Source organism: Alnus glutinosa, chromosome 2, assembly GCF_958979055.1.
Source record: "Alnus glutinosa chromosome 2, dhAlnGlut1.1, whole genome shotgun sequence".
Lineage (NCBI taxonomy): Eukaryota > Viridiplantae > Streptophyta > Magnoliopsida > Fagales > Betulaceae > Alnus > Alnus glutinosa.
In genome coordinates, this window is record NC_084887.1 from 30,200,083 (window position 1) to 30,220,052 (window position 19,970).

At 33.8% G+C, this 19,970-nt stretch overlaps 1 long non-coding RNA gene across 1 annotated transcript; it reads left to right on the forward strand.

The window, feature by feature from the left end:
• The first annotated feature begins 12,982 nt into the window (after positions 1-12,982).
• On the forward strand, positions 12,983-14,030 carry LOC133861167 (uncharacterized). The gene is made up of 2 exons (XR_009898966.1): positions 12,983-13,266; positions 13,402-14,030. It is a non-coding gene; the product is annotated as an uncharacterized LOC133861167 (long non-coding RNA).
• Positions 14,031-19,970: the final 5,940 nt, after the last annotated feature.

Sequence of the window (19,970 nt, forward strand, 5' to 3'; positions counted from 1 at the left end):
GCTTTCCCAAAAGACATTATCACTGAAAATGTGTTTAATCTTTGGTAACTGCATGTCTAAGTGCTTTGAAGTTGTTAGTACAGTTGTTTGGTAATTAAAAAAAGAAAAAGAAAAAAAAAAGAAACTTTTAATTAGGTGAAGATGTTTAATTAGTAATATGTATGTTGAATTAGCTTTTAATTAGGGTTTTATGCAAAAGGTGCCGTAACAACCATTTCATTTACTTCACAATAGTTTTTTTTCTTTTTTGAAAGGAGTTCGGACTTTTATATATTCATAAAATTACATTGATCTTTCCATAGACTTTCGAATAAGCAACTAGGCCACCTGTCAAACCAAGCATGGTTGAGGTGCTGAGTTACAGCCAATTGGGCAAGTGTATGGGCAGCTTCGTTACCTTCTCTATGAGTATCTTCTAGAGAGAGAGAGAACATTTCAGTGTTTTGTTTCGCCGGTTGCCTCCCCTCTCAGCGTTGGTCTTCCACCTAATCCTTATGGGCTAGGGTGACTTTTGTTCACCCCATTGGTTTCCAATAGGGCTTTTGTTATTTTCTCAACCTTTGGGTTGAGGAGCTTTTGGTCCTTTCGGTCAGATCCGGTGGAGGTTGTTGTCCTCCTACCTGTTGGGGCTATGGAGCTTGTTTATATGTTTTTTTGTGTTTCCTTTTGACAGAGGCATTTTGTTTTGAGACATTCATAGAGAGTGACCGTTCGTGTTTTTTCTGGCCACCTTTCGAGCTAGATCTACGTTGATATGCCGGAAATCTTGCGACACGTCCCCTTCAAAATTGCTCGCCGTTAGTTTCCGTATCCAATGCTTCAACTTTCGACTGTGTCAGACCTCCACGCCCGGAGCGTGGCTTGCATGTGCTGAGAAGGGGGCCTGAGTGTGAGGGCCACGCTCAACCTTTTCCGGCTTGGTTGTTGGTGTTTTCAGAAGGGCTGGTGTTTGACCGCAAAAGGGGAGTCCCGGGGGTGGCACGTGTGAGTCACTCGTCGGCGCCAGGATGTTTTCTTCTCTGTGTCAGCTCTGAAGTTGTGTTTTCTGCTTGTGTTTATGGGGATTTGTCTGATGGCTTGGATGCTAGATCTGCTTCTATTTATTTGTGATAGGTTATACTTCATTGTCAAGAGAGGCTTAATGTCTACTCTTTGTAATGTTTGTTTATTATTTAGATAGTTATAGTTTTTGTATTATTCTTGATCTTTGTCACAGTTTACCATTGGTAGCTGTTTTAAGTCAAGATTTTTCTGACTTAGTGGTTGGAGATTCTTCATCTCCGGTCACTGTGATGGCCTACGGACTGCTTTAGGAATATTTATTTGTGAAGGCAATGATCTTATCATTTTTATTCTCAAGCTCAAAAACCTCAATAGGAATATCCCTTTCTCTTATGCGGAAAAGCTCAAAGCCTGTGTATGTGCTTTTTTTAGTTTTTGTATATCGATCAACCTTAACCGCCAGATAATCCCCATTGCTTTGCCTGTACATTTTGCAATCACTAACACCGAAAAGGTTTTTCTGCCTAAACTCATCCTCACTTGGTATTTGCATAAGACTCACCTGATATACAGTGTTGGTACAGTTTCCGGTATGGTGACGTGTCGGCTGTTGATTCGCTCTGTTAAGAAATAAGTCTTACTTTCCAGGACCTGTTAGAAATGAAAAAATTGAGAAGATAGGGGAGAAGATGACACAAAGATTTAAGTGGTTCCCTCAATCCGAGGTACATCCACTGTAGGAGACGCAGAGAAAATTCACTATTGAGCAGTTACAGGAGGGAAATTACTCGTAACCCTAAGCCCCGATACACCCTGATTTCCCTCACTTATGTCTTGTTGTACGACAAATCAAGAAGAGAAAACCTCTTCTTTCTTTGCCTCTGTACCGTACACCAAGAAGGATAAATTCCTTTCTTTCTCTCTTTATCTCTCTCTTTGTGCCTCTGTATTTCTGTATCGTTTTTCCTATTTTTTTTGTCTGTGTTGTACCTGGTGTAATGAGCTTTATTTATAGGCCAGGCCCCTGGCCTAACCATACTTGCTGCCTTCTTCGAGTTCTTCATGCCTCGTTCCCCTTAGGAGTTTGATTCCTCGCTTAGTTTAATCTGCTGGAACACCCATCTCTCCATGTTTGCCACCTTCTAGTTCTTTAACATTTGTTTTGGTTATCCCCTCGAGTGGAAGGAGGGACTGGAGATTATATAATGCTGAGTGGAGATGGTGATGAGTGGGATTGTGTTGGTCGAAAAGTGCATGGTTTTTGGAAGGAGTGAATGGATGGTTATTTTATGATTGAGTGGGATTATTCTATTGAGTGCGTGTGCTGTCCAAGCTTGGAAGAAGTGCTGCCAGGCGTGGAGGAAGGTGCTGCCCATGCTGTCTTGATGTTGCTGTCCAGCAGAGTTTCCCCACTAGCATTTGTTTAGTGCTGAACCCCACCTCAATCGTTAAATAATTACCTTATCCCATCAATTATGGAATTCTATCCTTATTGTACTCTGAGACATCCGCGGCAGACTTTCAATCAGACCCCGAGATGATGATGTCCGAGACGTAATAACTTCTCGGGATATCGTCGCACCATAACGGAGTTATAAAAGGCCGAGGTGTTATTGTACCGACTTGTTGTCATCTCCGAGGCGAGGTTACTCCGAGACTCAAATACCCGAGATATGCTCACTCCATTCAGATTAGGAGATCTCGGGATGTTCTTCGTACCGTAACCTGGAGTGTTATGACCGAGACGTTGTTATGCCTCCGAGATGTATTTGCACCGAGACATCGTTATACCTCCGAGATGTATTTACACCTAGGCAGTCTTTTCTTTGTTGGCCGTAATAATTGTCCGAGACATAGCTCCGAGATGTTTCTGAATCCACGTGTCCCTAGGGTTGATTTTATCCCTAACATACAGTTTGATTGCAGAACATCGATCAATTTTACCTTAATTAATAAATGAAAAAAAATAAAGAAGAAGAAGAAGAAGAAGAAAGCATCTTCATAATCAACAACAATGCTCACCCTAGCAGGATGGTCCCCCAGTTCAGGAACAAAGATTGCAAGCATTGGATCAGTTGGTGACCAACAGAAATCCACAACATTTTCAATCTTCAAGGATTTCTTGTCAATTTGTGAGGCAAAGCTTCCAGTGTAATTAGTACACCCCCTTTTTTTACTGGCCAGTAGTCCTACCATACTTATTACTTTCTCTTAGAGTGTGTTTAAAATTATGATTTTGTAAATAAAAAATGTGATTTTAAATTAAATTGTAGAAAATGAACCGTAAGGGGGTGGGGTTTTTTTTTTTTTTTTTTAAACTCAGAATTTTAAAGGCCAATTGTAATTTTGTAAAACACTTAACTGTATTTTTAAAAATTATTTTTTCAAATTACACATTTTAAAATCATATTTTTTGAAATCGCAAATCTAAACGGACCTTAGTAGGAATCTCACACTCGACGTCCTTCTCTGGTCAAGATAGATCATGCTTTTCATCGCTCTCCCACACTTCATCCACTAGGGCGTGGTTTTGCTCTAGGCAGTCCTCTAATCGTATAAGAAAGTTGATTTACTTTTTTTTTTTTTTTTTTTTTGACATGTCCACACAAGAGGGGGAAGAATAATTCAAACTAGTGACCTCTACTTCATAAGGTGTGTTCCCCAACCGATTAAATTATTCCTTAAGGACAAGAAAGTTGATTATTGCTCACGCCTTCTCATGCTTAAGTTTTTCGCATTCGGTCCGCACCCAAACGAAAAGTCTCGTACCAATGACCCACTCATTCACTTGGCACTTAGTATGAGGAATTCTGAAAATCCCTCTTGTGACTCTATTATGTGCCAATATGATATCATATGCTTGCCTCAAAAGTGTTGCTGTTATTAGGTGATGACGTTTAATTAGTAATATGTATGTTGGATCAACAGTATTAGCCCTTCAACTTGTATGATGAGATTCAGTAATATGCATATGTTCTTAGGAGATTCTTATGAGTTCTAAGCTTTTTCCTTAGAGAAAGGGGATAGTCAATTAAATTTTTATTCTATCAAGACCAATAGATGTTACAATCTTGAGTAATGCTATATGTCAGTCTTATGCTTTTTTTGTGTCTCCTCAAAATTGATGTGGCTTTTAAAATCACTATTAAATCAAAATTCAATAGTGATCTATCATAAATTCAATAATAATTTTAAAAGTCACATTAATTTTGGGAAAACATAAGGGAGATATAGGGTGACATGTAATATTACTCTACAATCTTGCTCAATACATACCCTCTTTACATAGATATCTCTTAGAATTTTTAAGATATTCTACGGAGTATATTTCCTCAAATATTAAACATTGTTAATTTTAAAATTAAATTATATAAATTTTATCATATCAATATTTATAAATTCATCAATTATATATTTTTATACCCTAAAATTCTAAGAAATTGTGATCTTGTCACATATCCTCAGCAGATAAATGGCAACAAACTAAAACTCACACTGTGTGGAGGTTGGAGAGGCAACATTTCCCTGTAAAAGAACCTATTGACAATAAACTTATTGGTTGTAAATGGATTTACAAAATTAAAATAAATAAATAAATAAATTAAAAAAAAATGGCCTTATTGGAATTGCCCCTCTCATGAACGTTAAACAACTTCATTTAAATAATGGAAAGGAGTTCGCCAATTGTTCAAAAGTTGGAAACTTTATATCTTGTAGGAACATGAGTGTGATCTAGCTATATTTGTAATGATATATAGAAAAGAAATAAATGGCCTTATTGGAATTGCCCCTCTCCTATACATTAAACAACTTCATTTAAACAGTGGAAAGGATATCGCCAATTGCGAAAAAGTTGAGAAACTTTCGAAGGAACATGAGTGTGATTGACGAGCTATATTTGTAAGGTTAAATATAATTTAATTCTCTAAACTATCACTTTTTTTTTGGATGGCCTCCTGTAACAACCCAGGGAAAAGCGCTAGTCACATCTGCGCTATTACCTCAAAAGGACTAGTCAATTTGAAGCTTTCCCTAGAATCACTTATAAAGCCTAGTTTCACCTACTAACTAGTCAATGTGGGACTTCGCACCCATGAGTATCTTTATAAACTACTAACTCTATGTGAACTATTCATCTCCTCCCAATATGGGATCGGGGTGTTACAAACTCCCCCCCTTAAACCCCTGACGTCCCCGTCAAGGCCATGTCATGCGGTGCTCCAGTACCACATGACCTGGCGTTACTAGGTGGCTCTGATACCATTTGTAACGACCCAAGGACCCAAGGAAAAGCGCTAGCCACATCTGCGCTATCACCTCAAAAGGACAAGTCAATTTGAAGCTTTCCCTAGAATCACTTATAAAGCCCAGTTTCACCGAGTAACTAGTCAATGTAGGACTTAGCACCCATGAGTATCTTTATAAACTACTAACTCTATGTGAACTATTCATCTCTTCCCAATATGGGACCGGGGTGTTACACCTCCAAACTACCAAAATTTGTATTCTGGCCCCCAACTACCACTTGCTTATTTTTTAACCTCATCCGTCAGTTTGTGCCGTCTAAGTGGATGGAAACTAAGTCATGTACATGGCACGTGACTCTTTTAGCCCAAAATAAAATTTAGCCCCCCAAACTACAACTCTTTTTTTGGATGACCCCCCAAACTACCAAGACTTGCATTATAACCCCCCAAATTACCAAAACCTTTGAAAAATGTCTCTTTTGGCGAAATATCCCCATAATACCCTTGCCACGTGCCATTTTTCAATTAAAAAAATAATAATAATAAAAATTTCAAAATAAATAAACTAAAATTTAATTTCTTATTCCTTATTTTTATTTGTATTTGTATTTTTTTAAAAAAGAAAAAAAGATGGGTGTTTGGGGTGGCATTATTTCCTGGGTGTTTGGAGGTGACATTATTTTCCAACCGCGACCTGATCTTCCTGACACCCCTCTGGTCACCATCTGTTTGCAACGCTGTGATGACCGATTTTATAGCCTAGCTCGATGAGATCCGATTCACAATTATCAACTCGCTAATCTCGGCCGAGCTCAAGCTCGTCCCGCTCTAGAAAATTTACTCTACTTGAGAGAAAAGCTTGTGATCATTGAGTTCCAGGTAGCTATTGGCCAACGTTTTGAATGTCAAAAAATCACAGAGAGTAAAATGGATATGAATATTGACGAACAAGCTCACGGCCGTTGATTTCTCCGTCAGAAACCAATCAAGGTCTTCCACAACGATGATAGACTTTGTTTTGTTAATTTTTTTAATTTTTTTTAATTTTTAATTGAAAAATGACACGTGCTAGGCGTATCATGGGGATATTTTGCCAAAAATAGTATTTTTCAAAGGTTTTGGTAGTTTGTGAGGCCATCTAGAGAAATGATGGTAGTTTAGGGGGCTAAATTGTATTTCTCTTAGGCTTTTGGGCTAAAAGAGTCATGTGTCGTACATGTGACTCAGTTTCCGTCCGCTTAGACGGCACAAACTGACTAATGGGGCCAAAAAATAAGCAAGTAGTAGTTTAGGGGGGCCAAAATACAAGCCATGGTAGTTTGTGAGGCCATCCAAATAAATGATGGTAGTTTGGAAGGCTAAATTGTATTTAACCTACATTTGTAATGATATATAGAAAAGAAAAAAAATGGCCTTATTGGAATTGCCCCTAAACAACATCATTTAAATAATGGAAAGGATATCGCCAATTGTCCAAAAGTTGGGAAACTTTATATCTTGTTGGAACATGAGTGTGATTAGCAGTAGCTATATTTGTAATGATATATAGAAAAAGAAAAAAATGGCCTTATTGGAATTGCCCCTCTCCTGTACATTAAACAACTTCATTTAAATAATGAAAAGGATATCGCCAATTATCCAAAAGTTGAAAAACTTCATATCTTGTTGGAACATGAGTGTGATACCATAATTAAATTTGAGGCATGGGATCAATAATTGAGCTGGAAAAGCAAGAGAGAAAGGCTAGTCTATACACCGTAATAGATCCCACTCTTATTCCACCCATTACACCACACCACACACCATAATAGATCCCACTCTTATTCCACCCATTACACCACACGACACACCATAATAGATCCCACTCTTATTCCCAATTTCCCACACCTCACCACGAGTATATGTCTTCTTGTTTTGCTGAACCCAGTTGGATGAATGACAAGCTGTACGTCATGCTTTGTCTAGACTCCATTTCAATATTTGAGTTTTTAATTTAATTTAATTTTTTAATTTAAGACTTAAGTTGACTAATATTGAAATTCTCCCGAGGAACTCAAACAACATCTAAGGGAGATGAATTGATGTTTTTTTTTATAGCAAACTCAAACAAATTAAAATATTGCAACCACACAAACAATCACTAAAACTAATCAAAGCAACAAAAAGATCAAATATATCTATTTTAGTGACGAAATAAAAACTCTTTAAAGGTAAAATTACTTGGAGACAACTAAACTCAAAAAAATAAAAAACCAATTTGGAAGATTAATTAAACAATTCTTTTATACTTACAAAATTCTAAAATATCCAACAAACAACCCGTTTACTAATTAGTTTTAGAATTCTAACAATTGTTTTCTTTTTATTGTAACAAAAAGTTGTACCATAAATTTAGGGATCAAAAGTGATTCCCTTAACATTATTTTAATATAAAAAACTTTATATTTCTTCTCTTATTCCTCTATCATTTATTTAAAATAATATTTAAATGATTGAGATTAATTTGTAACGCCCATCTCACCATCCCAAATTACTGCCAAAATGAACAGGCTATTGAACTATTAGAGTACTAGCAGCAATTTTTTTAAAACCTTTCATCAATTTAAAAAACTAAAGCACTTTTTGTTTCTCTATTTAAATGCACTCCACAATAACTTTTCTTATCCTTTTCCTATACCATTTAATTATTCTTTAAATTAAATGTTAGTGAAAAAAGAGAGGAAATATAAAACATTTAAATACTGCTTCAAAGAAATGCTAGATGAATGAGTAAGGAAAGAGAAAGTTATTTATATTAAAATAATGTTAAATGAACCACTTTTGCTTCCCTAAATCTATGATAAATAATATTTTAAATAAAAAAGTGACATAAAAGAATAATAGAATAGAACATGATTTATCAAAGACGCTTCACTCTATAATAAAATCATGTAACCTGCATAAGACTTTTTTTTTTAATAATTACTAACTAATTTATAAAGACAAAATAATAAGGGAAAAGTACACATATCCCCCTCAAACTACCACCATTCAATTGACAATGCTCCTCCCAAACTACCAATTGTGTCAATATACCCCTTCAAACTACGAAAACATATCAGTGTGAGGCCTAAGACCAACAAAAAGACAAAAATTACCTTAAACTTTTTTCAATACAACAAAAATGTCCTTATAATTTCAAAAAAATAAAAAAAATAAAACTAAAAAATAAAAAAATAACGAAAAAAAATAACTTTTCTAGAAAACAAATTAAAAAAAATAAGGAAAAAACGAAAAAATAAAATAAAATAAAAAGGGAACCAAAAAAAATGGTTTTATTTTTTTTTTTCATTTTTATTTTTATTTTTATTATTTTTTTTGTATAGATTTATTATTATTATTTTTTGAAAAAATATATAATTTTTTTTTCAAAAAAAAACTTAATAATTTTATGAAGGGTACTTTTGTCATTATGAGGGACATTGACATATTTTGATAGTTTAAAGGGGGATATTGACACAATTGGTAATTGGGAGGGGGACATTAACAAAGAGATAATAGTTTAAAAGAGTTATGTGTACTTTTCCCAAATAATAAACTGCATCCTTTCATAATTTCATATGCCTAATACTAGTTTATTAATATAAGTTTTTGTTGAAAAAAAAATGTAATACTATTTTATAAGTAAAGTAACTCATTTCCCTTATTGTTAAAAAGAAGATGAAAAAAAAAAAAAAAAAAAAGTTACTGAAGTCGCATTGGAAAATGATCGAAAAACAAAGAATCACAGCCACATTTTTCATCAACATCTCTGACAAGTGACAAAACAATGTGTTGTTTGAAATGATATAGCTATTTCCTTCTTCTATTGATTTTTCTACGTTGGGTTATGGTGTCTCAAATGGAGAGATTGCTTTTTTCTTTTTTTTTTCTTTTTACAAACTTTTTGTGTTCCTAGGCATCTTATGGTTAGATTTTCTAGGTGAGAGTTTTTTAATGGATCCAGCTTGCATGCAGTAATTTAAAATTATTGCATGTATGTTGTAGTGGGTATTGTTTTCCGCTTAAAAAAAATTGCAACACCCCCAAAGGCCTGATGGTGGTTTAGACCACCCCCTACGGCTGATTTGGGGGTGGCTAAAGGCCTTTGGGGATGGTCCGATCAGCCACCAAAACCTAAACCAAATTTTGTTTTTTTTTTTGTTTTTTTTTGTGCCAGCCACCCCCTTGACCAATAATGGGCCACCCCCTTGGGCAATGCCGACCACCTCTTTTGTTTTCTTTTTTGTTTTAATATTTTTTGTTTTTAATTATTATTATTTTTATAATTTTTAAATTAATTAAAAGTTTTGCAAATTTTTTAAGTGGAACACGGTACCGTTTTGTGAAAAATAGTACCATTTTTCACTACAGCATGCATGTAGTAGTTTTAAACTACCGCATGCAAGCCGGATCCTTCTTTAATCTATCAAAGGAAAAGATAAATCAATGTATTTATTTTTCTTTGGCAAAATCTTATGTTTCTAGGCCTTACGGTTGACTTTTTCATGGGATTTAAAGTTAATGCATTTTTTTTTTCTTTTCTTTAGCAAAATCGTTGTGCACTAGAATTGGGCTTTTTTTTTTTTTTTTTTTTTTTTTTTAACAAATATGTCTTAATTTTTTCATATCTATAGAGCATCAATAGTATTTTTGGGGGCCTTTTTCTACTGGGGGCTTAGGCGACTGCCTAAGTCGCCTAGTGAAAGAGCCGACCATGAATATATTGTGAGAACTCTATAATTGTTTAGTTATTATTATCTTTATCAACTATGAATGACTTTTTATTGTCTTCATTGAGATGCGCTTATCATTACTACTGTGAGTTAGATCTTTAACAAACTGTAGTTTCGTTCAAATGAACTGTGGCTCCATTTTAAGCCTTCGGTTACCAGTGCTAGTTAGTAGTTATGGCTTTTTTGGGAGCTTCTTAGAGCATTCTCAATGTACTCTTTAAATTTTCACTAAATTTTAGTGAAAAAAAAAACTATCACTTTTAAAAAGTTTCTTACATCAAATTTTCTAAAAATTTCTCTATTTTGACTAGATATTATTTTTTAATAGTTTTAAAAGCAACTACTTTAACTACCCCTCGTCATTGTTTAAAGGTTTGCAAGACTACAGCCATGGCCCCCCAATTTCATGAAAAACAAATAAAAAAATTTGTTGTCATTGGATACAACAAATTCATCAATTTGTGGGTCTTTTATTGATCTTCTCAGTGAGCTATTACCAAAAACAGATTGATAAGGATCCTCTTGCTCTACAGGACCTCTGGGTTATATCCTTCGATGGACCTAGGCACTCTAAGTGGGTGTTTATTAAACACCTTTCTAATTGGTTTGCTTGGGTCATTGGGTGCTTTGGATTCTGCCTTTTTGCCCTTGAAATTGCTCTTCATTTCTTCTTCTTCTTGTCTGGGTCTTTGGGGGGTATCGGCTCTAGCTTAGGGAACAAGAAGATTGATGAAAATTGAAGCGGCAAAATGTAATTTACGTTATTCCTCTTGTTGGATTGTTGATAGGATTGCAAATTATCAATATTTTTTTGTTGGGTTTCTGGAGAAGGTAGCAGAGGTGAACGTCTTCACCGACGGAGAAGGAGAGGCAGAGGGAGAGAGAGAAACAGGCGGGACGTGAAAAGAAAACAATATTTTAATGAATAGCGTGAGAAAAGTGGGGGTTAAATTTGGGGGAAGTGATCCTTGCATAACACACTTTACACAACACATTTACATGGAGTGAGACCCATGTGGTAAGTCCCACTTACATGGGTCTCACTCCATGTGAGTGTGTTATGTAATTGTTGAGTAAAATGTGTTGTGTAAATATTATTTCCCTAAATTTGATGAGAGTTTCTTACAATAATTAATTTAGAGAAACTTTGAAGAGCTTGATGCATGAGTGTTTTTGAGAACTTACACCAAAATTTGGTGAAAATTTTGGATTGAAGAGTCCAATGATGAGGCTCTTATGAGTTCTTTTTCTTTTGGAGAGAGTTTATGGTATGTTTGGATGTTCGATTTTTTGAAATTAGAATTTAATTATTATTTGGTGTGCAAATTTCAAGGCAAAAAACAATGTTTGGATGTTGAATAGAATTTAAATCATATTTAAAATCATGTTTGGGTGAGAGTTATATGAAATTATTTTTTCACGAAAAACCATGATAACAAATGATTGGTGGTATGAATAATTGTGTAGAATGATTAGAGTTATGAAAATTAGTGCGGAATAATAATTGAAATAATTATTATTCAATATAAATAAACATGAATAAATATTATTTAATTATTTTTTTTCAAAATGATCATCGATAACTTGTACCTCATTTTTGCAAATCGAAGACATTTCTCCGTTCATCAGATACGTGGGTCTCACGATTTAGAGTTATATTTTTCCTTAAATATAGGAAAATTTTCAAAAAAATCACAAAAAATCACTTGAAGCTGATTCTCTACATGCAGGTTCTATGCGCACTAGTAACATATGTCTTATAAGTAGTTTCATTCTTTAAAATAAAAAAAAAATTGAGAAAAAAAAAAAAAAAAAAAAAAAAAAAAAAAAAAAAGCCACAATAGGCTCCACTTACTCATTGTATTGGGTAACACCGTACCTACCCAATCCAATATTTTAATAAAATAAAATAAAAAACACATCTCTCTGACTCTCTCTTGTAGCTGTACCCTCACCCGCCAGATCCTCTTCCCTCTTCTCCTCCTTCTTCTTCTTCACCAAATTCCCACTTGTAGCCCACTGCAACACTCGCCGCCCACTTCTCTGCTATCACATTTGGACCCGGTGCCGGGACAGGTGAGGCAGTGGAATTGGTGTTCAAGTCTGGGAAGAGAAACAGTAGTAGAATAGAAATGAAACAGAGTCTAAATTCTTTCTACTGGGCCTTCTGCTACCCCACCCAAATAAATCCAAATATCAATCAAAAAGCCCAGAATAATCACATACCCGGATCATTCAAAATCTCACTAACCCATCAATTTCCGGACCAATAACATGACCCATCACAACCAAAACCATCATAATCATCCAAACCAGATTCAATCAAATCCTAAAAAACAAAACAATACACTTATGGGCCAAAAAATAAAAAAGCGCAAGAGCCTTGACCTGTGGGGCTTACAGCGTTGTGATGCTCGGAATCGAGATGCTGAATAACCAATAACCATGGCGTCATGGCGATTTGGCGAAGCTGCGAGAGACCTTCTGGAGCATGGTGTAGCAGAAGGTCCAGTGCGGCTCCGGAAAAGAGAAAAATGAATAAAAAAGGAAAAGCAGTAAAGAGAAAGAAAAAAAAAAAATAGAAATAGAGAAGAATAGAATGAATAAAAAAGGCCCAGTGCGGCTCCGGAAAAGAGAAAAAAATGAATAAAAAAGAAAAAGTAGGAAAGAAAAAAAAAAATAAAAGAATAAAAAAAAAGTTAAAAAAATATTTAATTGATATAATAAAAGTTAAAAAATTTTATTGTAGAGTGTTTAAGCATTCTCAATTATTATTATAATCATAAATTCGATTGTTCTTTTTATCACTTTTCTTCTTCTTATAATAATAAAATGAAAGAAAAAAACAAAGTAAAAGTAAAAAATATTTAATGGCTTAGGGAAAAATTAAGAAAAACTATTGTGAAGTATTTTTAGATAAGGAAGAAAAAATAGATTTGTTCTTCAAATTTTTTTTTTTAAAAAAAATGATTATATCTATCCATCATGACTCTTGACTTGAAGAGAGCGAGCGGATAATTCTGATGTAAACGCAATTGAAATACCTTGAACATTATGCATGCCTCAGGGTATGTCGTGCTATATATAGTAAGATCGAGGTGATCGATATACCAATTAGGCAAGGAGATCGAAAGCTATAGCTTGGCCTAGGGAGAGAAGAGAAAAGAAAGGAAGTGTCTTTTCACTATAGTACTAAGAGGTCAAACATCAAGATGAGAAGTGTCTTTGCTCTCATTACCCTCTTATCACTTCTTCTGGTTCTCGTAAGCATTTCTGCTTCTTTATCCAAACCTTTAAATTTATAATGACTCAAGTAAAAAGTGGAATTTAGTTATAGAAATTAAATGCTATTAATATCAATTAATTTTGTGACTTTTGGGCATGCAATATGCCTGCAGTTTGCTGGCAGAGAAGTGGTTGCAAGAAAAGAGGACGTTGGAGGATCGGGAAGAAAGCCATGGATAGCCACCAATGTTAGAAGCAATTCAAGGTCGTATTTATCCACAAACAAGGAAAGGAGTTCATTTTGCCAAGGATTTCAATCCTGAATCAAAAGGTGAAAATATAAAGGGGCACAAGCTTAAGCCCAATACCGCCGGAGATCTCATTCATCCAAAAGCAATTCAAGGTCGTATTCATCCACAAACAGGAAAAGGAGTTCATTTTGCCAAAGATTTCGATCCTGAATCTGATATAGGTGACAATATAAAGTGGCGTAGGCCCAACACCGCTAAAGATCTCATTCATCCAGAAGCTAAGCCTAAAGCGGAGGAGAATTCGCCAATTAGCAAAGTCAAGCCTTAAACCTTATTAAGGATTTTAAGGAGCCAAATGACGTGTCAGTACTGTGTAATGAATAAGTGACGTGTCAGTGTGTAATGAATAAATATTTCTTCTTTCAAATGGAGGAGGAGGTTGTTAATTATATATGTTTTGATGCTCTCATGTGTATGCAGTATGTGTGTGCCGTAAAATATTTGAATTGATAAATTAATGAAGGAATTGCGTATCATGCTCGCTTTTCATCGAGTGCATGCAGTTGTGTTGATCAATGCATATTATTATAGGCCAGGGGTGTTCAATTACCCGTCCTTCCAACAACCTGCCCTCATTTCCAATCCGTTTTGCCCCAGCGGAACCATGTTCAAGCCTGAGCGGATAGTAACCCCCTAGGCTCCAACTAATGTTATAGAGGGTTTTTAAAAAGATATATCCATATAAATTCTTTCAAAATTAATTTTTTACTCCCAAAATAGTGTCTTTATTTGTCCCCCAAACCTAAAATTCTAGTTCCGCTCTTAACCTCCAATTCCATCCGATTCCGACATATGTTAGCTCCGAAGTTGGAATAGGATTGTTGAAATCCTAGCCTAAACCTAGCCTGAATTAACATTCGATTATCTATTCTTTCTCCATATCATTTAAACATTCATTCTTCTATTTCAATTTTCAAATATTTACTTGGAAAGACAAAGAAAAAGAGAAAACATTCATCCTTCTATTTCAATTTTCAAATATTTACTTGGAAAGACAAAGAAAAAGACAGATAGAGAATCATTAAAAATAAATAAATAAATAAATTGTGCATTTATTTACGGTGCTTCCTTACATTTGGGTAAGCACATGTAGATAAATTGCAAACTGCATTTAGTTTAAATAACCAGATGAATATATTTTTTCAGGGTATAATTAGTCATTTTACATAAAAATCTAAAATGTATAAATCATTGTGGATGCTCTAACTTATCATAAAAGAGAATAAAATCACAACTTACATTTTACTATCTTGAAATCTGAGCAGGGTAGCTACTAGCCTAAGCATCATATATAGAATTTTTTTTTTTCCCTGAGCAAATGATAATAAAACACTCAAAAGGAAAATCATGATGGGTCTTTCGAAATTATTATTTTTTAAAAAAAAAAAAAAAATACTAGAAATTAAGAATCCAACTTCTACGAATTTTATGGGTAGTCTGAAGTTTGGCTCGATTTAGGAGGCTTATAGGATATCCTGTATGGTGGTCAAATCTCCTAATTAGGTAGACAATGCTGATCTTGGATGGTTTGGATACAGAATAATACTTTTTTTTTTGAACAAATACAGAATAATACTTATCCATGCAGTAAGGTCCAAATCTCCCATTTCTTTAAGAATGCAAATGGAACCCGACCCATGCTTTGGGGATGAAATTTCTACTTTTGTCTTCCTTAAAACCCCAACAAAAATGTACAAGCATGGCATCCTTATTTCTCTATAAATAGAGACATATGTAAGATTGTTTCATATACTACTTCAACATAATGCAGTCCATGTTATGAGCCTACCAAGAGAGGTGAAAGAATGGAACTAAAAGCTGGAAAGAAGGAAATGAAGCAAGCGTGAATGAAGGAAACAGAAGCGTGATAAGGGGAGACGTGGGAGAGATGTGCGTGGATAGGTGCAATAGATGTGCAATAATGGGTCGTGCGTGTGTCTCCTAGTCTTTAGATAATGGGATAGTGGGCTACATGTATTGGGTTATGGGTAGTTATTTTAGTAGTGGGTCAATTGAGGTCTAGTAAATATGTTAGTGGCTCAGTAGTTATTGAGTCCATGTATTTAATTTTGTACTTGAGATTAATTAAAGGTAACCAGAAAATTATTCAAAGTTTCATCTCTTACCATGTGTTTGAATGTAAAGGAGGGACTAACTCCTTGACGTGCCAAATTATTATTTTTCATTGTTTTTTATCATTATGTCAGTAAGAATGAAACTCTCAGATTTCTAGGTTCATAACAAGTGGAATCAGAGCCGCGATCGTGCGAACATAAACAGTAAAAATCAAGCAATAGAAGAGCTCGGGAAACAAGTGAGACAACTTAAAAAAAACTGTGGAAATGCTTGTGAGTAATCATGAGAAAGTAAAAGAGGGATTTGAACATATGGAGCGAAGAATGAACAATCATTCTAAGCTGCTGGAGATTGTGGTCACTGAAGCGAAAGAGGTGCTTAAAGAACAAGAAGAACAAAACAACCACCAAATGACAAAGTCCCCGAGTTAGAAGTAGCCTTTGCAACCGATGCTCATGCAGATGTTCATCCCAAAGAAATGGTTGAAGTGTCTAGAGAAAAAGCCCTGCAAATTGGAGAGTTCCAGCTTGTTACGGCAATTGAAGAAAATGCAATTATAAAGGTGACAAAGGAGATCAGAGCACCAGATGAAGTGGAAGATCGAGTTCGAGCCAATTTCCGCAACCAAAGGACATTTAGAGGTCCATAGCAAAGAAGATGAACTAGAGGACCAATTAAAGCAAAACATGTTAGCATAAATAAATATTATTACACTAAACCAATAAGCAGCGGAAAATAAAAAGACAAGAATCAATGTTACCTCTAGCCATCTTGTTCAAGTGTTTCCTAAGAACTTTTGAAGAATAAAATTATAAGGTGTCTTTTAACCTATGCCTTATTGTATTACCGTACTGATGGTGTACACAGGCTCTCTATTTATAGGCTAGGTCAGGGACCATTACATTTGGTAAGCACCGTATTGTTTCTCCCATTAAGGACACACTAATTAAATTGATTTCCAAATCAATTTAATGATTCCATTACAGTAATTTAATTAATTTAAATTACCTAACTGTATACCGTATATACTATTTATTATTAAATATAATAAATAATAAATAATAAATAATATATATATATATGAAAGATAAATATTACATTCTCCCACTTGGCTTTTATGACACATGACCTTATGGTATTAGGTTTTTAGTTTGGCCAATTACTAATAGAATTCTCTCACTCAGATAAGAAATGCTCCACATGAATCATAGCAGTAAAACTATTATAAAATAGGTCGTCATTTCCATGTATCACAATGTAAAACACTCATTACATGAGTACTTTATGGATAGTCAAGCTTTATGAATGAACTTCCTATAAGCCATTCAGGTTCAACTTTATTTATCCTCATGGATAAAATAACAAATGTGTACAAAATCTTTATTATAATAACTTCATGTCTATAGACCAAATAGAGACAAACCAAGCAAAAAAATGAATTAATGAGTCTCACATACTTCGCATGACTTTATACTTTCTTTTAACGGTAAACTTTTAATCATGGGATCCGCAATCATTAATTCAGTACTTATATGCTCAATAGACCTTTTATATCTCTTAATATTCCATCTCATACTGAGATACTTGATTTCGATATATTTATTTTTGCTTCTATTCTTTATTCTTATAAAAGAAAATTACAGTAGAATTATCGCATAATATCTTTATGATTTAACTGAAAAAATCGACAATATTAAGACTTTTAACAAAAATATCTCATCCATCATGCCTGTATAGTAAATTCATAGCATATGAGAATTTTAGCTTTATTGATAGATGTAGCAACTATATTTTGCATACTGTATCTCTAGGATATATCCATCAATAAGAAAATATATTCTGAAGTAGACTTTATACTATCTACACAATCAGTAGAATTCAAATCTGAATAACCAATCACCTTCAAATAGTAAGTGTATCTTTAGGTTAAGTTGTAATTCTTGGTTCCTTGCTTATACTGCAAGACTTTATTTGCAACCCTTTATTGACCCAATAATCTTACTGTCAGTCCAATGGTTAAGTCTAGTGCAAACATGTGTTTACATTAGGTTGCACACTGCAGATGCTTACAAAATACTTTTCATCTGCTGTTGTTCCAATACATTTTGGGGACATTAATCTGTATTGAATTGTCACTCTTAGTTGCTACTAAATGTCTAAAATCCTTCATTCTAAATCTTGTCAAAAACTTTTTCAATGTAAGCCTTCCAAGACAGTATTAATGTTCTTTTACGTCTGTGAATCTTTATGTCAAAGATATAAGAGGTTTCGCTCAAATCCTTCATTTCAAAGTTTTTGTGAGAGGAACTTCATGTAGCAAACCTAAATCATTACTTATAAAATAATATCTACATATAGGACTAGAAAGATTACTTTACTCCCACTGACCTTACGGTATATATACTAATTAACAAAGTTTTCAATAAACAATGAAGTAATAAACTTGTAAAAAGTATACCACCGACGGGAGATCAGTCGCAGCCTATAAGTAGATTTATTTAATTTGCAAGCATTCTGACTGTTATTTATAAAACCTTTAGGTTGTCTCATGTAAACCTCATCTTTAAGATCTTTATTTAAGAAAGTTGTTTTCATTTCCATTTGATGTAGCTCTAAATCAAAATGAGCTACTAATACCATAATTATGAATCCTTCTTTGATACATAAGAGAAGATTTCATGATAATCAATGCCTTCATTTTGAGTAAAATCATTGGCTACAAGTCTAGTTTTATATCATTCAACATTACCGAAAGCATCCATTTTTTGGTTTTATGAACCCATTTGCAGCCTATGGCTACTGCTTTCTTTGGTAAGTTAATAAGATCTTAGACTTGATTTTTAGTCATAGATTTCATATATTCTTTCATGGCATTGAACCACAATGTAGAATTATCTCAACTCATGGCTTGTGAAAACTATTTTGGATCATCCTTAAGTCCAATATCAAAGTCAAACTCTTTGAAGTATACAACATAATTACTAGAGATTGCTGATCTCCTTATTTTATAAGATCTTCTTAATTCTATTTCCTCTACATTTTGCAAAGTATGAGTAGATTCATATTAAACCTATTCTTCATGAATTGGCAGTTCTAAAACCAATTGTAACTCAAGGTAATCAATTTGACATAAGTACAATCAAACATCATTCATGTGAAGGAGCTTTAGTCAACTCTCGTGCTTCCTCTAAATAAAACCTTTTGAGGATAGCACTCTCATTATGTTCAACATCCTTTAGAAAATATGCAATCAACAACTCTAAGATTATATGAAGGATAATAAAACCTAAAACCCCATATGTGTAAATGATCTGATAGTTGTCATTGAATCTAATTTCCTTATACGAGGATGGTAAATCCGCAATTTAGCAGGGTAACCCCATATGTGTAAATGATTTAAATTTGGTTTCCATCTAATTCATAATTTAAAAGGTGTCTTAAGGACAATCTTAGATGGAATCTTGTTTAACATATACACAACGGTTTTCAAGGCTTCGCTCCATAAGGTTAATAGCATATTACTAATACTAATTATTTCCCATTTCTGAGTACCTACCATAGTACTCTTTGCCTATATCAGATCTTATGATCTTCATTTTCTTTTCATGTTGTTTCTCTTATTCTACCTTATAGGTATTGAAAGCATTCCATACTTCAACCTTATTGTTTAGAAGATAGAAATACATAAATCTTATATGTTTATCACTAAAAGAGAAAATAGTATGAAAATGTCAACACCTATCAATATGTATGATCTCAAGCATTTCAAAAAAAAAAAGAAAAAAGAAGAAGATATTTTCGACACCTTTAGTGGTCTTGTAGGTATGATTTCCCTTATGCAGTGCACATAAGTACTAAAGTTAATAAAATTATCATTTATCGACCTTTTCTTTTATTTTTTTTTTCTGGAGATATATTTCAATCTCTAATGCCATAATAAGAGTATTTTTCATTCACAAGACCCCACTTTACGTCAACATCAATATGCAAAAATAAACAATAAATTTTGTTCTAAAGTTGGGATATAGGTCAATTTTAAATAGACCATCAACTGATATTCTACCGTAAATAAAAAATTTCAAGTTTAAATTTGAAATTTGATTTAATAAACTAAAATAGAAATTAAATTTCTAAAAAATTGTAGAATATATAAAACATTATTGAGGTCCAAAATATAACTAAATTTTAAAATTAATCTATAGACTCCAACAATCTCTAATTATAAACACGTGTTATTCATTTTTAAGAAAACTCTGCATTTATGTTGACAACATTGATTGTTAAACCACAATCAATCCACAACATATTTAAAGGAGTCAATAAAAGAAATTTACGACACTAGATATATGAAATTA